The sequence below is a fragment of the Lissotriton helveticus genome, chromosome 1_2 (genome assembly GCF_964261635.1).
Source record: "Lissotriton helveticus chromosome 1_2, aLisHel1.1, whole genome shotgun sequence".
Taxonomy (NCBI): domain Eukaryota; kingdom Metazoa; phylum Chordata; class Amphibia; order Caudata; family Salamandridae; genus Lissotriton; species Lissotriton helveticus.
The window spans coordinates 376,801,494-376,816,493 of NC_136058.1; the positions used below are offsets into that span (position 1 = coordinate 376,801,494).

The 15,000-nt window shown below is 48.9% G+C and overlaps 21 non-coding genes across 21 annotated transcripts in view; 9 read left to right on the top strand and 12 right to left on the bottom strand.

Annotated features, from left to right (window-relative positions):
- The window catches only part of TRNAN-GUU (transfer RNA asparagine (anticodon GUU)), a 74-nt gene extending 28 nt beyond the window's left edge, over window positions 1–46 (bottom strand). Inside the window, exon 1 of the tRNA in view lies at window positions 1–46. This exon is cut by the window's left edge and continues 28 nt beyond it. This is a non-coding gene — a tRNA (tRNA-Asn).
- A 207-nt stretch (window positions 47–253) lies between these two features.
- Window positions 254–324, top strand: TRNAG-GCC (transfer RNA glycine (anticodon GCC)). Its single transcript has one exon. It is a non-coding gene; the product is annotated as a tRNA-Gly (tRNA).
- A 1,627-nt stretch (window positions 325–1,951) lies between these two features.
- On the top strand, window positions 1,952–2,022 carry TRNAG-GCC (transfer RNA glycine (anticodon GCC)). Its single transcript has one exon. It is a non-coding gene; the product is annotated as a tRNA-Gly (tRNA).
- A 71-nt stretch (window positions 2,023–2,093) lies between these two features.
- On the bottom strand, window positions 2,094–2,165 carry TRNAW-CCA (transfer RNA tryptophan (anticodon CCA)). Its single transcript has one exon. It is a non-coding gene; the product is annotated as a tRNA-Trp (tRNA).
- Window positions 2,166–2,413: 248 nt separating this feature from the next.
- On the bottom strand, window positions 2,414–2,487 carry TRNAN-GUU (transfer RNA asparagine (anticodon GUU)). The gene has a single exon. It is a non-coding gene; the product is annotated as a tRNA-Asn (tRNA).
- Window positions 2,488–2,694: 207 nt separating this feature from the next.
- TRNAG-GCC (transfer RNA glycine (anticodon GCC)) lies at window positions 2,695–2,765 on the top strand. The gene has a single exon. It is a non-coding gene; the product is annotated as a tRNA-Gly (tRNA).
- Window positions 2,766–4,392: 1,627 nt separating this feature from the next.
- On the top strand, window positions 4,393–4,463 carry TRNAG-GCC (transfer RNA glycine (anticodon GCC)). The gene has a single exon. It is a non-coding gene; the product is annotated as a tRNA-Gly (tRNA).
- A 71-nt stretch (window positions 4,464–4,534) lies between these two features.
- On the bottom strand, window positions 4,535–4,606 carry TRNAW-CCA (transfer RNA tryptophan (anticodon CCA)). The gene has a single exon. It is a non-coding gene; the product is annotated as a tRNA-Trp (tRNA).
- A 248-nt stretch (window positions 4,607–4,854) lies between these two features.
- TRNAN-GUU (transfer RNA asparagine (anticodon GUU)) lies at window positions 4,855–4,928 on the bottom strand. The gene has a single exon. It is a non-coding gene; the product is annotated as a tRNA-Asn (tRNA).
- Window positions 4,929–5,135: 207 nt separating this feature from the next.
- Window positions 5,136–5,206, top strand: TRNAG-GCC (transfer RNA glycine (anticodon GCC)). Its single transcript has one exon. It is a non-coding gene; the product is annotated as a tRNA-Gly (tRNA).
- Window positions 5,207–6,817: 1,611 nt separating this feature from the next.
- On the top strand, window positions 6,818–6,888 carry TRNAG-GCC (transfer RNA glycine (anticodon GCC)). Its single transcript has one exon. It is a non-coding gene; the product is annotated as a tRNA-Gly (tRNA).
- A 71-nt stretch (window positions 6,889–6,959) lies between these two features.
- TRNAW-CCA (transfer RNA tryptophan (anticodon CCA)) lies at window positions 6,960–7,031 on the bottom strand. Its single transcript has one exon. It is a non-coding gene; the product is annotated as a tRNA-Trp (tRNA).
- Window positions 7,032–7,279: 248 nt separating this feature from the next.
- TRNAN-GUU (transfer RNA asparagine (anticodon GUU)) lies at window positions 7,280–7,353 on the bottom strand. The gene has a single exon. It is a non-coding gene; the product is annotated as a tRNA-Asn (tRNA).
- Window positions 7,354–9,257: 1,904 nt separating this feature from the next.
- On the top strand, window positions 9,258–9,328 carry TRNAG-GCC (transfer RNA glycine (anticodon GCC)). Its single transcript has one exon. It is a non-coding gene; the product is annotated as a tRNA-Gly (tRNA).
- A 71-nt stretch (window positions 9,329–9,399) lies between these two features.
- Window positions 9,400–9,471, bottom strand: TRNAW-CCA (transfer RNA tryptophan (anticodon CCA)). Its single transcript has one exon. It is a non-coding gene; the product is annotated as a tRNA-Trp (tRNA).
- Window positions 9,472–9,719: 248 nt separating this feature from the next.
- Window positions 9,720–9,793, bottom strand: TRNAN-GUU (transfer RNA asparagine (anticodon GUU)). Its single transcript has one exon. It is a non-coding gene; the product is annotated as a tRNA-Asn (tRNA).
- Window positions 9,794–10,000: 207 nt separating this feature from the next.
- On the top strand, window positions 10,001–10,071 carry TRNAG-GCC (transfer RNA glycine (anticodon GCC)). Its single transcript has one exon. It is a non-coding gene; the product is annotated as a tRNA-Gly (tRNA).
- A 71-nt stretch (window positions 10,072–10,142) lies between these two features.
- TRNAW-CCA (transfer RNA tryptophan (anticodon CCA)) lies at window positions 10,143–10,214 on the bottom strand. Its single transcript has one exon. It is a non-coding gene; the product is annotated as a tRNA-Trp (tRNA).
- Window positions 10,215–14,251: 4,037 nt separating this feature from the next.
- On the bottom strand, window positions 14,252–14,323 carry TRNAW-CCA (transfer RNA tryptophan (anticodon CCA)). Its single transcript has one exon. It is a non-coding gene; the product is annotated as a tRNA-Trp (tRNA).
- A 248-nt stretch (window positions 14,324–14,571) lies between these two features.
- On the bottom strand, window positions 14,572–14,645 carry TRNAN-GUU (transfer RNA asparagine (anticodon GUU)). Its single transcript has one exon. It is a non-coding gene; the product is annotated as a tRNA-Asn (tRNA).
- A 209-nt stretch (window positions 14,646–14,854) lies between these two features.
- Window positions 14,855–14,925, top strand: TRNAG-GCC (transfer RNA glycine (anticodon GCC)). The gene has a single exon. It is a non-coding gene; the product is annotated as a tRNA-Gly (tRNA).
- The last annotated feature ends 75 nt before the right edge of the window (window positions 14,926–15,000 follow it).

Here is a 15,000-nt window from a genome sequence, read left to right on the forward strand (position 1 = left end):
CTTTCGGTTAACAGCCCAACGCGCTAACCGATTGCGCCACAGAGACGAGTGACTACAGCATCTTTCCTTAGACTCAATATATATCTTGATATGTATGTGCCTGCCTGGAGCTTGTCTTATATAAGCCATCATCATGTGAAACTTTGGCGTTGTCATGTCTGCTGCGCACACTTTGTTCATATGTGTACAATTTAAGTGTGTGCACCTGATCACTGTCTTGGACAGAGCTATGCCTGTGAACTCCCCATGTGAAGCATTGGTGGTTCAGTGGTAGAATTCTCGCCTGCCACGCGGGAGGCCCGGGTTCGATTCCCGGCCAATGCAAGGCTGCGTTCCTTTGACTTTGTTTTCGAAAGGAAATATATGAACTCAGTGGGGAATAAAATGGTAAGCAATGACCCCGACGTGATTTGACCACGCAACCTTCTGATCTGGAGTCAGACGCGCTACCGTTGCGCCACTAGGTCCTTACACTTACAGCCTTCAAGCCAGATCAACAAATGCTGATGGCCTTTTGACTTATTTTCCCCTCCTCATATGCCTACAGTTGTATTACAGGGCTAGGCCTTTTGTTTTCTATCCTAATTATGAAATTGACTGCAGGTGCAGAGAGAACGCAGAGGATTGAAATGTTCAGATAAAGGGTCTTAAGCAGGAGAGAGCAGAGGTACGTATCTGTGTTTCATTAAAGTGTTTCATGCCGGCAAAAAGGATACTTCCCTGGGTGGGCTTGAACCACCAACCTTTCTGTTAACAACCGAACGCGCTAACCATTTGCACCACAGAGGTTAATAACTGTAGCACAGTTCCTGAGACTCAATATATATCTTGATAATTGTGTGCCTGCCTGGAGCTTGTGTTATATAATGCGTCTTTATGCCATACAGCATTTCTCATTTGCTTAGTGTCTTGTTATTGTTGGACGTAATGATGAATAGACTACTGTCTAATGGTCTTAGAGCCAGTATTACTACCGGTCCCAGTGTATGAGACACATACATGACTTTTCTGTTGCCTGCTTAGCATAGCTCCCTGCTCCTCTGTAGGTGTGCTACCAGCCAGTAAGGCGTGTGCCTTGCCCATCAGATGTGTTATGTTAGACTTGACTTCTCTGTGAGCAAAGTCTCCCTCCCATAGCAGGTGCTTTCTCTGAACTCTTGACTTGTAAGACTGCTGGGAAAGGCCCTCCCTAGCCCCTCACTCAGATAGATACATTTACCTTCAGAGCTCAGCTTTGGAGAAAGAGATTGGGGAGAGAGCAAATAGGGGAAGGCCCATGGTGCACACTTTATTTTACATAAAAGCTGGGGCTTGTGGGAGGACAGGGACAAGAGGGTTCTCAGGGAAAGAAATCCCAGGAGTATTGATGGCTAGGCCCTGAAACACAACAATCCCGGATTGGCAAGGCACAATATGCCTGTGCAACAGGCCTGACCCTAGGCTTCCGGAGTTCTTGGTCACAAAAGGCTCCAGTGATCTAAGCCCGACCAGGGCTGTGCCCGACCAGGGCTGTAGGCCGCGTTGGGAGCGCGTTAGGGACGCGTAAAGGGACGCAGGGCGCAGAACTCTGCCCGTTTCACCCCAGCATTTAGGGGAGGACACAGAATCTGGGAAAGCCAGTGGGAAGGATTTTCCAGGAGGAGAGTTCAGTGAGATAATCTGAAACACAATAGTGCTGGTGATCTGGCGGGTGCATTCTGTGAACCACTTTTGTCGGGAGCAGCCTGCCATCATGCCCTGATAAACACAACTCTAGTCCCAAGCCAGTGACCTCAGCAAATGCAAAGACATTCATAGTTATAGTCTCCTGCATCTGATTCTTGCCATCTTCATGTGAAACGTTGGCGTTATCATGTCTGCTGCGCACACTTTGTTCATATGTGTACAATTTAAGTGTGTGCACCTGATCACTGTCTTGGGCAGAGCTCTGCCTGTGAACAACCCATGTGAAGCATTGGTGGTTCAGTGGTAGAATTCTCGCCTGCCACGCGGGAGGCCCGGGTTCGATTCCTGGCCAATGCAAGACTGCTTTCTTTTGACTTTGTTTTCGAAAGGAAATATATGACCTCAGTGGGGAATAAAATGGTAAGCAGTGACCCCGACGTGATTTGAACACGCAACCTTCTGATCTGGAGTCAGACGCGCTACCGTTGCGCCACGAGGTCCTTACACTTACAGCTTTCGGAGCCAGATCAACAAATGCTGTGGGCCTTTTGACTTATTTTCCCCTCCTCATATGCCTACAGTTGTATTACAGAGCTTGACCTTTTGTTTTCTATCCTAATTATGAAATTGACTGCAGGTGCCGAGAGAACGCAGAGAATTGAAATATTCAGGGAAAGGGTGTCCAGCAGGAGAGAGCAAAGGTATGTATCTGTTTTCCATTCAAGTGTTTCATTCAGGCAAAATAATACGTCCCTGGGTGGGCGTGAACCACCAACCTTTCGGTTAACAGCCAAACGCGCTAACCGATTGCGCCACAGAGATGAGTGACTACAGCATCTTTCCTTAGACTCAATATATATCTTGATATGTATGTGCCTGCCTGGAGCTTGTCTTATATAAGCCATCATCATGTGAAACTTTGGCGTTGTCATGTCTGCTGCGCACACTTTGTTCATATGTGTACAATTTAAGTGTGTGCACCTGATCACTGTCTTGGACAGAGCTATGCCTGTGAACTCCACATGTGAAGCATTGGTGGTTCAGTGGTAGAATTCTCGCCTGCCACGCGGGAGGCCCGGGTTTGATTCCCGGCCAATGCAAGGCTGCGTTCCTTTGACTTTGTTTTCGAAAGGAAATATATGAACTCAGTGGGGAATAAAATGGTAAGCAGTGACCCCAACGTGATTTGACCACGCAACCTTCTGATCTTGAGTCAGACGCGCTACCGTTGCGCCCCAAGGTCCTTACACTTACAGCCTTCAAGCCAGATCAACAAATGCTGATGGCCTTTTGACTTATTTTCCCCTCCTCATATGCCTACAGTTGTATTACAGGGCTAGGCCTTTTGTTTTCTATCCTAATTATGAAATTGACTGCAGGTGCAGAGAGAACGCAGAGGATTGAAATGTTCAGATAAAGGGTCTTAAGCAGGAGAGAGCAGAGGTACGTATCTGTGTTTCATTAAAGTGTTTCATGCCGGCAAAAAGGATACTTCCCTGGGTGGGCTTGAACCACCAACCTTTCTGTTAACAACCGAACGCGCTAACCATTTGCACCACAGAGGTTAATAACTGTAGCACAGTTCCTGAGACTCAATATATATCTTGATAATTGTGTGCCTGCCTGGAGCTTGTGTTATATAATGCGTCTTTATGCCATACAGCATTTCTCATTTGCTTAGTGTCTTGTTATTGTTGGACGTAATGATGAATAGACTACTGTCTAATGGTCTTAGAGCCAGTATTACTACCGGTCCCAGTGTATGAGACACATACATGACTTTTCTGTTGCCTGCTTAGCATAGCTCCCTGCTCCTCTGTAGGTGTGCTACCAGCCAGTAAGGCGTGTGCCTTGCCCATCAGATGTGTTATGTTAGACTTGACTTCTCTGTGAGCAAAGTCTCCCTCCCATAGCAGGTGCTTTCTCTGAACTCTTGACTTGTAAGACTGCTGGGAAAGGCCCTCCCTAGCCCCTCACTCAGATAGATACATTTACCTTCAGAGCTCAGCTTTGGAGAAAGAGATTGGGGAGAGAGCAAATAGGGGAAGGCCCATGGTGCACACTTTATTTTACATAAAAGCTGGGGCTTGTGGGAGGACAGGGACAAGAGGGTTCTCAGGGAAAGAAATCCCAGGAGTATTGATGGCTAGGCCCTGAAACACAACAATCCCGGATTGGCAAGGCACAATATGCCTGTGCAACAGGCCTGACCCTAGGCTTCCGGAGTTCTTGGTCACAAAAGGCTCCAGTGATCTAAGCCCGACCAGGGCTGTGCCCGACCAGGGCTGTAGGCCGCGTTGGGAGCGCGTTAGGGACGCGTAAAGGGACGCAGGGCGCAGAACTCTGCCCGTTTCACCCCAGCATTTAGGGGAGGACACAGAATCTGGGAAAGCCAGTGGGAAGGATTTTCCAGGAGGAGAGTTCAGTGAGATAATCTGAAACACAATAGTGCTGGTGATCTGGCGGGTGCATTCTGTGAACCACTTTTGTCGGGAGCAGCCTGCCATCATGCCCTGATAAACACAACTCTAGTCCCAAGCCAGTGACCTCAGCAAATGCAAAGACATTCATAGTTATAGTCTCCTGCATCTGATTCTTGCCATCTTCATGTGAAACGTTGGCGTTATCATGTCTGCTGCGCACACTTTGTTCATATGTGTACAATTTAAGTGTGTGCACCTGATCACTGTCTTGGGCAGAGCTCTGCCTGTGAACAACCCATGTGAAGCATTGGTGGTTCAGTGGTAGAATTCTCGCCTGCCACGCGGGAGGCCCGGGTTCGATTCCTGGCCAATGCAAGACTGCTTTCTTTTGACTTTGTTTTCGAAAGGAAATATATGACCTCAGTGGGGAATAAAATGGTAAGCAGTGACCCCGACGTGATTTGAACACGCAACCTTCTGATCTGGAGTCAGACGCGCTACCGTTGCGCCACGAGGTCCTTACACTTACAGCTTTCGGAGCCAGATCAACAAATGCTGTGGGCCTTTTGACTTATTTTCCCCTCCTCATATGCCTACAGTTGTATTACAGAGCTTGACCTTTTGTTTTCTATCCTAATTATGAAATTGACTGCAGGTGCCGAGAGAACGCAGAGAATTGAAATATTCAGGGAAAGGGTGTCCAGCAGGAGAGAGCAAAGGTATGTATCTGTTTTCCATTCAAGTGTTTCATTCAGGCAAAATAATACGTCCCTGGGTGGGCTTGAACCACCAACCTTTCGGTTAACAGCCAAACGCGCTAACCGATTGCGCCACAGAGATGAGTGACTACAGCATCTTTCCTTAGACTCAATATATATCTTGATATGTATGTGCCTGCCTGGAGCTTGTCTTATATAAGCCATCATCATGTGAAACTTTGGCGTTGTCATGTCTGCTGCGCACACTTTGTTCATATGTGTACAATTTAAGTGTGTGCACCTGATCACTGTCTTGGACAGAGCTATGCCTGTGAACTCCCCATGTGAAGCATTGGTGGTTCAGTGGTAGAATTCTCGCCTGCCACGCGGGAGGCCCGGGTTCGATTCCCGGCCAATGCAAGGCTGCGTTCCTTTGACTTTGTTTTCGAAAGGAAATATATGAACTCAGTGGGGAATAAAATGGTAAGCAGTGACCCCAACGTGATTTGACCACGCAACCTTCTGATCTGGAGTCAGACGCGCTACCGTTGCGCCACAAGGTCCTTACACTTACAGCCTTCAAGCCAGATCAACAAATGCTGATGGCCTTTTGACTTATTTTCCCCTCCTCATATGCCTACAGTTGTATTACAGGGCTAGGCCTTTTGTTTTCTATCCTAATTATGAAATTGACTGCAGGTGCAGAGAGAACGCAGAGGATTGAAATGTTCAGATAAAGGGTCTTAAGCAGGAGAGAGCAGAGGTACGTATCTGTGTTTCATTAAAGTGTTTCATGCCGGCAAAAAGGATACTTCCCTGGGTGGGCTTGAACCACCAACCTTTCTGTTAACAACCGAACGCGCTAACCATTTGCACCACAGAGGTTAATAACTGTAGCACAGTTCCTGAGACTCAATATATATCTTGATAATTGTGTGCCTGCCTGGAGCTTGTGTTATATAATGCGTCTTTATGCCATACAGCATTTCTCATTTGCTTAGTGTCTTGTTATTGTTGGACGTAATGATGAATAGACTACTGTCTAATGGTCTTAGAGCCAGTATTACTACCGGTCCCAGTGTATGAGACACATACATGACTTTTCTGTTGCCTGCTTAGCATAGCTCCCTGCTCCTCTGTAGGTGTGCTACCAGCCAGTAAGGCGTGTGCCTTGCCCATCAGATGTGTTATGTTAGACTTGACTTCTCTGTGAGCAAAGTCTCCCTCCCATAGCAGGTGCTTTCTCTGAACTCTTGACTTGTAAGACTGCTGGGAAAGGCCCTCCCTAGCCCCTCACTCAGATAGATACATTTACCTTCAGAGCTCAGCTTTGGAGAAAGAGATTGGGGAGAGAGCAAATAGGGGAAGGCCCATGGTGCACACTTTATTTTACATAAAAGCTGGGGCTTGTGGGAGGACAGGGACAAGAGGGTTCTCAGGGAAAGAAATCCCAGGAGTATTGATGGCTAGGCCCTGAAACACAACAATCCCGGATTGGCAAGGCACAATATGCCTGTGCAACAGGCCTGACCCTAGGCTTCCGGAGTTCTTGGTCACAAAAGGCTCCAGTGATCTAAGCCCGACCAGGGCTGTAGGCCGCGTTGGGAGCGCGTTAGGGACGCGTAAAGGGACGCAGGGCGAAGAACTCTGCCCGTTTCACCCCAGCATTTAGGGGAGGACACAGAATCTGGGAAAGCGAGTGGGAAGGATTTTCCAGGAGGAGAGTTCAGTGAGATAATCTGAAACACAATAGTGCTGGTGATCTGGCGGGTGCATTCTGTGAACCACTTTTGTCGGGAGCAGCCTGCCATCATGCCCTGATAAACACAACTCTAGTCCCAAGCCAGTGACCTCAGCAAATGCAAAGACATTCATAGTTATAGTCTCCTGCATCTGATTCTTGCCATCTTCATGTGAAACGTTGGCGTTATCATGTCTGCTGCGCACACTTTGTTCATATGTGTACAATTTAAGTGTGTGCACCTGATCACTGTCTTGGGCAGAGCTCTGCCTGTGAACAACCCATGTGAAGCATTGGTGGTTCAGTGGTAGAATTCTCGCCTGCCACGCGGGAGGCCTGGGTTCGATTCCCAGCCAATGCAAGACTGCTTTCTTTTGACTTTGTTTTCGAAAGGAAATATATGACCTCAGTGGGGAATAAAATGGTAAGCAGTGACCCCGACGTGATTTGAACACGCAACCTTCTGATCTGGAGTCAGACGCGCTACCGTTGCGCCACGAGGTCCTTACACTTACAGCTTTCGGAGCCAGATCAACAAATGCTGTGGGCCTTTTGACTTATTTTCCCCTCCTCATATGCCTACAGTTGTATTACAGAGCTTGACCTTTTGTTTTCTATCCTAATTATGAAATTGACTGCAGGTGCCGAGAGAACGCAGAGAATTGAAATATTCAGGGAAAGGGTGTCCAGCAGGAGAGAGCAAAGGTATGTATCTGTTTTCCATTCAAGTGTTTCATTCAGGCAAAATAATACGTCCCTGGGTGGGCTTGAACCACCAACCTTTCGGTTAACAGCCGAACGCGCTAACCGATTGCGCCACAGAGACGAGTGACTACAGCATCTTTCCTTAGACTCAATATATATCTTGATATGTATGTGCCTGCCTGGAGCTTGTCTTATATAAGCCATCATCATGTGAAACTTTGGCGTTGTCATGTCTGCTGCGCACACTTTGTTCATATGTGTACAATTTAAGTGTGTGCACCTGATCACTGTCTTGGACAGAGCTATGCCTGTGAGCTCCCCATGTGAAGCATTGGTGGTTCAATGGTAGAATTCTCGCCTGCCACGCGGGAGGCCCGGGTTCCATTCCCGGCCAATGCAAGGCTGCGTTCCTTTGACTTTGTTTTCGAAAGGAAATATATGAACTCAGTGGGGAATAAAATGGTAAGCAGTGACCCGACGTGATTTGACCACGCAACCTTCTGATCTGGAGTCAGACGCGCTACCGTTGCACCACAAGATCCTTACACTTACAGCCTTCAAGCCAGATCAACAAATGCTGATGGCCTTTTGACTTATTTTCCCCTCCTCATATGCCTACAGTTGTATTACAGGGCTAGGCCTTTTGTTTTCTATCCTAATTATGAAATTGACTGCAGGTGCAGAGAGAACGCAGAGGATTGAAATGTTCAGATAAAGGGTCTTAAGCAGGAGAGAGCAGAGGTACGTATCTGTGTTTCATTAAAGTGTTTCATGCCGGCAAAAAGGATACTTCCCTGGGTGGGCTTGAACCACCAACCTTTCTGTTAACAACCGAACGCGCTAACCATTTGCACCACAGAGGTTAATAACTGTAGCACAGTTCCTGAGACTCAATATATATCTTGATAATTGTGTGCCTGCCTGGAGCTTGTGTTATATAATGCGTCTTTATGCCATACAGCATTTCTCATTTGCTTAGTGTCTTGTTATTGTTGGACGTAATGATGAATAGACTACTGTCTAATGGTCTTAGAGCCAGTATTACTACCGGTCCCAGTGTATGAGACACATACATGACTTTTCTGTTGCCTGCTTAGCATAGCTCCCTGCTCCTCTGTAGGTGTGCTACCAGCCAGTAAGGCGTGTGCCTTGCCCATCAGATGTGTTATGTTAGACTTGACTTCTCTGTGAGCAAAGTCTCCCTCCCATAGCAGGTGCTTTCTCTGAACTCTTGACTTGTAAGACTGCTGGGAAAGGCCCTCCCTAGCCCCTCACTCAGATAGATACATTTACCTTCAGAGCTCAGCTTTGGAGAAAGAGATTGGGGAGAGAGCAAATAGGGGAAGGCCCATGGTGCACACTTTATTTTACATAAAAGCTGGGGCTTGTGGGAGGACAGGGACAAGAGGGTTCTCAGGGAAAGAAATCCCAGGAGTATTGATGGCTAGGCCCTGAAACACAACAATCCCGGATTGGCAAGGCACAATATGCCTGTGCAACAGGCCTGACCCTAGGCTTCCGGAGTTCTTGGTCACAAAAGGCTCCAGTGATCTAAGCCCGACCAGGGCTGTGCCCGACCAGGGCTGTAGGCCGCGTTGGGAGCGCGTTAGGGACGCGTAAAGGGACGCAGGGCGCAGAACTCTGCCCGTTTCACCCCAGCATTTAGGGGAGGACACAGAATCTGGGAAAGCCAGTGGGAAGGATTTTCCAGGAGGAGAGTTCAGTGAGATAATCTGAAACACAATAGTGCTGGTGATCTGGCGGGTGCATTCTGTGAACCACTTTTGTCGGGAGCAGCCTGCCATCATGCCCTGATAAACACAACTCTAGTCCCAAGCCAGTGACCTCAGCAAATGCAAAGACATTCATAGTTATAGTCTCCTGCATCTGATTCTTGCCATCTTCATGTGAAACGTTGGCGTTATCATGTCTGCTGCGCACACTTTGTTCATATGTGTACAATTTAAGTGTGTGCACCTGATCACTGTCTTGGGCAGAGCTCTGCCTGTGAACAACCCATGTGAAGCATTGGTGGTTCAGTGGTAGAATTCTCGCCTGCCACGCGGGAGGCCCGGGTTCGATTCCCGGCCAATGCAAGACTGCTTTCTTTTGACTTTGTTTTTGAAAGGAAATATATGACCTCAGTGGGGAATAAAATGGTAAGCAGTGACCCCGACGTGATTTGAACACGCAACCTTCTGATCTGGAGTCAGACGCGCTACCGTTGCGCCACGAGGTCCTTACACTTACAGCTTTCGGAGCCAGATCAACAAATGCTGTGGGCCTTTTGACTTATTTTCCCCTCCTCATATGCCTACAGTTGTATTACAGAGCTTGACCTTTTGTTTTCTATCCTAATTATGAAATTGACTGCAGGTGCCGGGAGAACGCAGAGAATTGAAATATTCAGGGAAAGGGTGTCCAGCAAGAGAGAGCAAAGGTATGTATCTGTTTTCCATTCAAGTGTTTCATTCAGGCAAAATAATACGTCCCTGGGTGGGCTTGAACCACCAACCTTTCGGTTAACAGCCGAACGCACTAACCGATTGCGCCACAGAGACGAGTGACTACAGCATCTTTCCTTAGACTCAATATATATCTTGATATGTATGTGCCTGCCTGGAGCTTGTCTTATATAAGCCATCATCATGTGAAACTTTGGCGTTGTCATGTCTGCTGCGCACACTTTGTTCATATGTGTACAATTTAAGTGTGTGCACCTGATCACTGTCTTGGACAGAGCTATGGCTGTGAACTCCCCATGTGAAGCATTGGTGGTTCAGTGGTAGAATTCTCGCCTGCCACGCGGGAGGCCCGGGTTCGATTCCCGGCCAATGCAAGGCTGCGTTCCTTTGACTTTGTTTTCGAAAGGAAATATATGAACTCAGTGGGGAATAAAATGGTAAGCAGTGACCCCGACGTGATTTGACCACGCAACCTTCTGATCTGGAGTCAGACGCGCTACCGTTGCGCCACAAGGTCCTTACACTTACAGCCTTCAAGCCAGATCAACAAATGCTGATGGCCTTTTGACTTATTTTCCCCTCCTCATATGCCTACAGTTGTATTACAGGGCTAGGCCTTTTGTTTTCTATCCTAATTATGAAATTGACTGCAGGTGCAGAGAGAACGCAGAGGATTGAAATGTTCAGATAAAGGGTCTTTTTTTTTTTTTCGAAAACCTTTATTGTACAGAAAGAGCTCACAAATACGGGCCTACAACCCACCGGGCTGGCCACCACAGAGCCGAATGTCAGGAGCAATGCACAAAATATCACAGTATACAAAGGCAAAGAAACAGGAGAAATAACAAGCCTCTTAGAGCGATCACAGGAGATAAGAATTAGAAAGGTAGTTTTCTTATTTTCAAAGGACGGGTTAGGGAGTACAGGAGTGTGGCGGGCCAAGAGACAATCCAAAGGGGCGGGGCCGCGGCGGGCAGCAATACAATGATCGTAAAAGCACAGGAGAAACAAACACGAAATAGGCATACCAATAAGCACCGGTCAAAACAACAGACATGAGGAAAGGCCATCGCACACACCGTCCAACGCCCGCCCACCGCCGCCACCACCCGTCCCACCAAACAGCACAGAAAAAGACCCAAATACAAAAACAATACGAAACGGACCCCCAATAAAAGAAAGGAACCCCGCATAAGGGGGGGGGGGGGGGGGAAAGGAAGGGGGAAAAAGGAAAGGAAGGGACTCTTATCCAAACACCCGCCCCCGGGCGACGAAACAGGAAAACCATAACCCGGTACAAAATAGACATTGAAAATACAGAAAACACACCCAGCAAATCAGAATCATCGCGATACCGGAAAAATACCCCAGAAAGACACCAGGGGGACAGACGACGAGACAGAGCCCCGAAAGAAGGGATACACAAGGGCCATAGAACCAAAAAGGGAGAAGAAAGGAGGAAAAAGATCCCCCAAAAACAGCAAAAGACCCCCCCACCCACCCCTCAAGCCCACCCTACACCCCTGCAGAAGGCTACGGCCAACCCCCCAGCAGCGTGCCTGTCGCCCTAAAATAGAACCCGAAATATAGGAGAAAGAAACAAGGTAGAAACAAAGGCAAAAAGTAGGGCCAGGGAAAGGAAGGAACATTACACACGGGAGAGGGCAAAAAACAGGATAAACTGCAACCATCCCACCACCTGTGAAAAGGGGAGAGGCAGAGCCCACGGGAAGTTAAATGACATCAGGATAAGTTTCAGGAGTCCCACGAAGTTACGCAACATCACAACAGCACATGTCGGTCATAGATCAAAAACAGGACTACCGCATATAATAAGTCATTTCAGCCCTGTCCGCTTTTGTCCAAGGTTGTAATCATCCAAACAAACAAAGTCCAAACGACGAGGGACACAGGGTTCAGGAGGAAATCCAGCGGCAGTCCTGAGGAGAAACGTGAAAGAAAATACGGAGAATATAAAAAAGTTACGGTACAATCTTCGCACCGCAGGCACAGTTCCATGGACAAGTCCAACGAGGCAAGCCCAGCTGGGTCGGCACAGGCGTCCCGGCCGGGGAGCCGACGCAATGAGAAACAGAAAGGATCATCGAGGCCTGGACAGGATGCAAACGGACCGCAGACCAGCGGCCGAGGCAGCAAAGCAGGACAACCAAGGGCGTCGGAGAGTCTCCAATTCAAGGATGCGGTCTCCGCCGGAGGCACAGAGACCAGGAGCACACCAGCCGTACCCTGCAACAAGGAAGCAAAATCCAACGATGGGGGCCCGCCTAAATCAAAAAGAGGGTCTGCCTCCACAGGAGAAACAGGCGCAGCCACGGAAGTCCGCCAGGAGTATAGTGCATCCAGGACAACTTGAAGTGCAGGAAACCCTTCACAAGATCCGACATCCGGGCCGTGTGGCGGGCCCCCAGTGCTCGCCCAGGCCCGGCAGAGACTCTCAGGGCCGGCCGCCATCTTAGGAGCCCAGCAAGCCCTCAGTCGTCGGGGGCCCCGGCCGGAGCAACACCAAAGCAAAAGGAGGTCAGCCGAACTGCGGCGGGGCGCCCCAAGGCAGGAAGGAGACCCACCAGAAGAAGGATGTTCGGCGGCCCCCTCGTGCCGCCGGCCCCGTTCTCCGAGCCCGGGCGGAAAATTCAAAATGGCCGGGCCGGGGAACAAAGGGGGGGGACCAAGCCGGATAAATGAGGAGGCTCCCCCGCAGGAGGCAGCGTCCACACCCCTAGGCCCAGGCCAGTCGGGTCCGCCAACGGGCACAGCCGGCCTATTCGCACATCAGCCTCCGCAACCAGATCCACAGCGCCAGCAAGGGCCGACCATCGCGCTCCGTCACGTCCCGTCGCTGCCAGGAGGTCCAGGCCAGTCCGCCCCGAAGGCTCCGAGCGGGACCACCGCACAGGATCGACAGCACCCAGGATCACCGGAGCAACGGGTAAGTGTCCGCAAAGTGCCCGCGGTACCGAAACACCGCAAGGAGGGCTTCCCGGGGCAGGAGAAATACAGGATAATCGAAGAAAACAGGTGGTTGAACGGAGCCGAGCTAAAACGCGGCCATCTCGGTCGCGAGCTAGGCTCCTCCCCAGATAAAGGGTCTTAAGCAGGAGAGAGCAGAGGTACGTATCTGTGTTTCATTAAAGTGTTTCATGCCGGCAAAAAGGATACTTCCCTGGGTGGGCTTGAACCACCAACCTTTCTGGTAACAACCGAACGCGCTAACCATTTGCACCACAGAGGTTAATAACTGTAGCACAGTTCCTGAGACTCAATATATATCTTGATAATTGTGTGCCTGCCTGGAGCTTGTGTTATATAATGCGTCTTTATGCCATACAGCATTTCTCATTTGCTTAGTGTCTTGTTATTGTTGGACGTAATGATGAATAGACTACTGTCTAATGGTCTTAGAGCAAGTATTACTACCGGTCCCAGTGTATGAGACACATACATGACTTTTCTGTTGCCTGCTTAGCATAGCTCCCTGCTCCTCTGTAGGTGTGCTACCAGCCAGTAAGGCGTGTGCCTTGCCCATCAGATGTGTTATGTTAGACTTGACTTCTCTGTGAGCAAAGTCTCCCTCCCATAGCAGGTGCTTTCTCTGAACTCTTGACTTGTAAGACTGCTGGGAAAGGCCCTCCCTAGCCCCTCACTCAGATAGATACATTTACCTTCAGAGCTCAGCTTTGGAGAAAGAGATTGGGGAGAGAGCAAATAGGGGAAGGCCCATGGTGCACACTTAATTTTACATAAAAGCTGGGGCTTGTGGGAGGACAGGGACAAGAGGGTTCTCAGGGAAAGAAATCCCAGGAGTATTGATGGCTAGGCCCTGAAACACAACAATCCCGGATTGGCAAGGCACAATATGCCTGTGCAACAGGCCTGACCCTAGGCTTCCGGAGTTCTTGGTCACAAAAGGCTCCAGTGATCTAAGCCCGACCAGGGCTGTGCCCGACCAGGGCTGTAGGCCGCGTTGGGAGCGCGTTAGGGAGGCGTAAAGGGACGCAGGGCGCAGAACTCTGCCCGTTTCACCCCAGCATTTAGGGGAGGACACAGAATCTGGGAAAGCCAGTGGGAAGGATTTTCCAGGAGGAGAGTTCAGTGAAATAATCTGAAACACAATAGTGCTGGTGATCTGGCGGGTGCATTCTGTGAACCACTTTTGTCGGGAGCAGCCTGCCATCATGCCCTGATATACACAACTCTAGTCCCAAGCCAGTGACCTCAGCAAATGCAAAGACATTCATAGTTATAGTCTCCTGCATCTGATTCTTGCCATCTTCATGTGAAACGTTGGCGTTATCATGTCTGCTGCGCACACTTTGTTCATATGTGTACAATTTAAGTGTGTGCACCTGATCACTGTCTTGGGCAGAGCTCTGCCTGTGAACAGCCCATGTGAAGCATTGGTGGTTCAGTGGTAGAATTCTCGCCTGCCACACGGGAGGCCCGGGTTCGATTCCCGGCCAATGCAAGACTGCTTTCTTTTGACTTTGTTTTCGAAAGGAAATATATGACCTCAGTGGGGAATAAAATGGTAAGCAGTGACCCCGACGTGATTTGAACACACAACCTTCTGATCTGGAGTCAGACGCGCTACCGTTGCGCCACGAGGTCCTCACACTTACAGCTTTCGGAGCCAGATCAACAAATGCTGTGGGCCTTTTGACTTATTTTCCCCTCCTCATATGCCTACAGTTGTATTACAGAGCTTGACCTTTTGTTTTCTATCCTAATTATGAAATTGACTGCAGGTGCCGAGAGAACGCAGAGAATTGAAATATTCAGGGAAAGGGTGTCCAGCAGGAGAGAGCAAAGGTATGTATCTGTTTTCCATTCAAGTGTTTCATTCAGGCAAAATAATACGTCCCTGGGTGGGCTTGAACCACCAACCTTTCGGTTAACAGCCGAACGCGCTAACCGATTGCGCCACAGAGACGAGTGACTACAACATCTTTCCTTAGACTCAATATATATCTTGATATGTATGTGCCTGCCTGGAGCTTGTCTTATATAAGCCATCATCATGTGAAACTTTGGCGTTGTCATGTCTGCTGCGCACACTTTGTTCATATGTGTACAATTTAAGTGTGTGGGCACCTGATCACTGTCTTGGACAGAGCTATGCCTGTGAACTCCCCATGTGAAGCATTGGTGGTTCAGTGGTAGAATTCTCGCCTGCCACGCGGGAGGCCCGGGTTCGATTCCCGGCCAATGCAAGGCTGCGTTCCTTTGACTTTGTTTTCGAAAGGAAATATATGAACTCAGTGGGGAATAAAATGGTAAGCAGTGAC